We start from the raw sequence: 6057 nt of genomic DNA on the forward strand, positions 1-6057 counted from the left end.
GTCCCCGTCTAGTTCTCCTTCTCGCCAGTTCCACTAACCCGCAACGAATAAATAGTAAATAAATGACATTTTTAATATCTAGAGGAGAAAGGGGATATTATAGTTATTATGGACATTACGGTTGTCCGTATTGTCTTCATTGTTAGACGACGAATTCTAGCGATTGCTTATAGAATTATTTGTATAGTTGCCCGCTGTTTTTTGGTAGAGCTAATGTGCCAATACACAATAGCTAACAATTGTTACAAGAAATTTTTACTTTTGACCGCGCACTTCGAAACTTTTCAAGATACATTTTAACTACATTTAATTTTACATTTACTTCTGTAATAATTCTTTTTAAACCTGAGCATGTTATCACTCGAGTGTTTTTTTATTTATTATTTAACTTTTTATTTGGCTGTACATGTTTCGACTTATGCAAAGTTAAAACAATGACGTGGGATTTTGTTAATGTAGCTTTTTAAACAAAATTTTTATATCGAAATATTTCTTCGATAAATAAATTGTTATTTTAGAGAGCTGCATTTAAAAACATTAGAGATATTATTTTATCTTTGCCGTATAATATTTAACAAGGATAAAATAATATCTTGAATAATATCTCTAATGTTTCTGAATGCAGGAAAATTCTAAACGATGGAAAATTAAAAACATATAATTTTATAATAAAATATTGTGTTTTTTTAATTTAAATCAATTTTTTAAATTTATTTCTAGAGCCATATTACCACCACTTTTTCTCTTCCACCGATTATGTGATGCGTTACATTTTTATAAATCATGTCCTAACTAATAAATATTTTATTTGAATTAAGACTCTGTTAAATAACACTTTGACAAAATATAATCGTTCAATCGTTATCATATAACAATTGACATAAAATATTGACTATTAACAAAATTATTCATTAAAATGAAAATAGACCTTATTATCTTCTTCTTCTTTATTCAATTGCTAAAATATAGACAAGGACAGATGATTAAAAAATAATATACTTTTTTTTTTATATGTAAAACTCCCTTGACACTTCGGCATCTTAGAACTTCAACCCCAAAAAATCATAAACGTGCTACGAGTATATGACTAACATATTTTTATATAACATCTTCTTAATTACAAACACAATTAGTAATGACATATTCTTCGTATATAGTCCTACAAAACAGTTCGCTAACGACTAGAACGGACATTGTTTTATTCAATTTTAATTAATGCATCGTTGCATTCTTCATTCTCTTCTAATAATTATATTTATTTTCAAGTGACAATCGCTTTCCAGTATTCTTCAATGTTTCAATCAATCAAAGTATCCCCTGTATCTTGAGTTGACGCAAATACGAAACGCATTTACTCTCGTGTCGCAACACGTTAATGTAAAAATGTACAGCGCAGCTGGCAATATATTTCAACAACTTGCATGCGGAATCAAAGGATCACCCTCGTTGCGGTCCCACCACCTTCTGGGTGGCAACATTCGCCGGATGACGGACGTGTCGTTACGGAAGACATGACGTTAAGACCGTTCCGAGCGGCGCGGCGGCGGTGGCGGCGCAACATGTAGAAACCTCCTTGTCGATCTCCCCTGTCTCTCCTGGCTTTCTTTACCTCCGCGCACATCGTTCCCCGTCTAGCGACGGACACTGTGAACGCCGTAGACATAATACTGGTAACAACGGGGGCGGGCAAATAAAGCGCGTCGCGAAACGCATGGCCGATACGTCGCTCGTGAGAGCTTAACTTAAAGCGCCGTGTTTACGGTATGTAGATTTGCGCATCCGAGATCGACATATCGGCCAAGTTTATCGTGCCAACAATCGAATCGTATCGATGACGATGCGAGAAGGATGAAGGGCAAGGCGAGTCGCGGGGAAAACGCAAGACAGAGCGTAAGGGCATTTTGAGAAGGATTCGGTGGAACTTTCGGATATACAATGAATAAAGCAAAAACTTCCATGGGATTTGCTTTGCTCAGTCTCAATATAAATTAGAGATCATTGATATTTTCAAAAGAATTGATTTTTTTGGACATACAGATCGCGTGTAACTAAACGTGTCACACTGCCTACTAGCCGTGAAGGAATAATCGCCAAAGATCAAAGAGAGACATCTTTACTAGAACTAATAAATATTGATAAATGACAATTTTCTTTCAATTATTCCATCATCGCATTACAGTGAAAAATTTAGATTAAAACAAATGCTTTCTAAATCATGACGCTACTAAAAGATAATTCGGTAATAGGGATTAGTTTTAATTTAATTGAAATTTTGTTTGTTACATAAGCCTTAACAGAATAATAAAAAGTTAAGTAAATTTTAAAATGTAGAAAATTTTATCGATATTGTAATGCCGAATAAATGACAAGTTATTAATAAAATTACACGTCTGATGGAAAATGAGAAAATATTTAACAATTATTACAACGGCACGTTTTGTAAAAAAAATGTTCAAACTTATTTCAATAACGCAACTGGTAATTTTTTAATTATAACATTTAAAGAAAACTAGCCAATACTTGCATAGTCCTTCTAAAGCTGTTCCATTATTTCTCGGACGCTACTTATTCACTATATTTATACTGATTAATACTAACAGAAACACAATCTGATAAACGTTCAAAAAAATAAAAACCCATAGTTCATACAGTTATAGTTTTTTTTCTTTACATAAAATTTCTTAAAAACGCATTCTTGAAAAGCGAAAATAAAATTTACATGATTTCCTTATGAAAATTGTATAATTAAAACAAGAGTGAGTATATTATTTATAATATAATATAATTTTATATGTTTCTAGAACTATTTTGTTTAAGTATAAGACTTTTCCCTTTCATATTTTTCTCGTAGGACAATTAGGAATATAAAAGCGCTATGTAGCATAAAGCGGTACACCTCTCTGTAAAAACAGAAAATAACTACGAAATCTTCAACAACAATGTTGACAGATGTTCATAAATTTTTTCATATTTTCTTTAATAACTTAAGGTGGAAAAAATAGCTTCGGACGCGAGAGATCTACAGGTGCCAAAAAGAGGTATAAAGTGGAAAGTTTCAATTCTAGCCTTTTAATTTTATAAATTTGACAATTTAATACACAAAAATATATTTTATTAATTTATCAACTTATTTTATAGTTAACTTCTTTTTTACGGGGCCTGACTTATGCTATTACTACCTATCATGCCTTTTAATAAAGTAACAGGGAATTTAAATATTATAACATTTAAATAATAAATAAATTCTATTAAATCTACGCATTATTAATGTTACGTACAATTCTTGTAATCTCATTGAATTTATCACTTAGTTTTAATTATAGATAATCTAAATATAGATAAAGTAACTAACTTGAGAAAAATAAAATATAACCGAAGAAACATCATTTTTACAGTAATTAAATAGAAGTTATAAGAAAAAAATAATTAATTAACTAATTTTACCTCAAATTTCAATAAACTTTATTTGCAGAACAACTAAACTCAGCATTTTAATGCAACTTGGCATAAGTCTTGAGTACTTAAAGAACGTATAAAAGAAAAAAAAATGAAAATGTATCTTCTCGTAGTATCTTCAATATTTTTTTCTTTTTCCATCTATTGTAATGTCATACGTTTTTAGACACATGTAGTCCAAAATGAGACTTTTTTTACTAGAATATCTGTAACATGTTTTAACAAGTTTTTAACAAATTTTAAGAAGTTTTTTACATCTCGATCTTGGATCTTATATGTCTTGATTTCCATTAGATACTTCTTATTAAAATAACTTTAGAGGGTAGAAAGCCAGGTAGAAAGTCACCGCTAAATTTTTTTTATTTTATTCAAATACAATATAGAACGATCTGTAATTTCTTCAGAATTTTTTCATTATTTTAAAAATATGCATAATACATCCTTAATTCGTTTAATGGATTTAAAATAAATTATGAACATCCAGAGCAAACGTTTTATCACGATAATGGGAAGTATTTCAGGGATAAGAAAATATACAGCCGGAATGAGGTAACGCGCGTTAGCTGAAAGAAACAGAAGAATCGTATCGCGAAGATAGATGTAGCGTATCAGTCATATTAAATATTTTCATGTTTGCATACATGTTGCGTCATTTATTTTCTTTTAAATAGATACGAGTGAAGGTGCCGAGTATCGTGCCGTACTGCGAGGCAGTGACAGAAATCGAGGCTGCTAGCTAGTGTGGCCGCTGTTCTTCAGTTTGTTGTTTCAGCAGTCGGCTTCAGAGAGCGTAGCAAACATATCCGACAGCAGATGGAAGTAGCCCAGTTACATTCGCATTGTCGCAAGAGAACTGTATAAACAGCGAACTCTCGGCAAGAGTCCGTAGCGATGATATTCGCGTAAGCGCTAACTTTTTCTCGCGACAAAGGCGACCCCGAGGAAGGGTCTTTTAGCGTCTTTATCGAGCGTTACGTTTCTGCGTTTCCCTTCGCGAACGCATATAACATGTAAAGCAACGTTCGCGCATTCTGAAATGTTATATTTCGAATAAATCGTGGCCAGTGTTTGCCGTTATATATAAAAGATTATTTAGATAATCATAAAGAAATAGCTTTATCTTATCTTATCTAGATTATATTATAATGTACACACATTATCTTTATCTTTATCTTAGATAAAAGAAGTGTTATCTTTTTCAAATTATCTAAGACAGTGTTAACAATAAAGAGAATGATATGTTGTTCTTAATCTTAATCTCTTAACATTTATCCGAACAAGAGAATTTTTCAAAATGAAAAGAGTTTAGAACAGAGTTGTGTTCTGAAATTCATTGCTAGTACTGAAAATCTATATGTAGTGTGAACTATAAATTTTTAGTAGTGGCAGTATTTCGGAACGCAGTTCAATAAAAATTGCTCCAAAACTATAAATTCGAAAACTTTGACAAGGAATTTTGTCAGTTATTGTATAATGTGAATTATATATTCCTTCTATTTTATTATTTTATATTCAATTTTTATTTGCAGATTTAAATCCTTTCTTTGCAGCTAGTTGCAGGGCCAAAAATTGGGCATTCGCGATCAAAATTTGTCGTTGATTAGGAAAAAAAGAAAAAAATAAACCTAGAGAAGTTTTCACTGTTAAAATTTCGATAACTTTTAGCTCGCATTGCGCATCCAAAACTTCAACGAATGCATATAGCGTAGAATTCAAATTCCAGATACGACTCACTGCCGTGTCGCAAGCCATTGGGTCCGATCGTTTCCTTCGTCAATGGCATTCGCAAATTCCAGGTATCGCTCCGGTTAAGCGCAATGAACTCGCCGTAAATTTGGCCGCGCATTTACCGCGGAGCGGAGAAGGCTGCGGCGAGGGTGCCGAGATCCGAAAGATCGATTAATCTCAAACGGCATCTCGTTGCTTCGGGGAAAATCGTGGCATTTAAACGCGCACAGCCCGGCCGATGCCGGGCGATTATGAGTTCGCCGGCTCCCGCGGTCGCGTCGCAGGCAACGCGTTCTTGATGTTGCTAGATATTATTGGATCGAATGCATCACGTCAAACGACACGTGAAATAAGTTATAGGTTAGTAGCTGCATTGGCACTGCTCGTGACAGCCTATTCCTGGAATGCTTCAGCCTCTGTCGATAGCGAGAGATACGAACGTGTCGCGAGCGCGATTCACGCGAATCGCGCGTTCGTCCTCGGATATTGCGAGACGCATCGCGCGAACGCACCGCGGAAGCAATTAATGCTCCCGCTTATTACGCCCGGCCGCGTGTCATACGTTAAATAACTCGTAACGAGCATCCGTATTTTATCTGAGTGCGACACAAAGGTGCGATACGTATGAAATGTAATGAATTGCATCACGCTACATCACGTTATGGATTCGTTCCTCTATAATACAAGGGCCTCCACGGTGATTACGTTAAAACGATTATATAATAACAAAGCACAACGTCGCTCGCTTTGAGCGCGAGCTTGTCTCGATACGGACGAGCCTCGGCGTGAATCTTGATAAGCCGAACGCTTCCGCGTTACTCGCCGATCCAGCGTGACGGGCAGGCGAGCCGTCCGATTTTTTTCGACTCGATT

The sequence above is a fragment of the Solenopsis invicta genome, chromosome 8 (genome assembly GCF_016802725.1).
Source record: "Solenopsis invicta isolate M01_SB chromosome 8, UNIL_Sinv_3.0, whole genome shotgun sequence".
In the NCBI taxonomy this organism is placed as follows: Eukaryota; Metazoa; Arthropoda; class Insecta; order Hymenoptera; family Formicidae; genus Solenopsis; species Solenopsis invicta.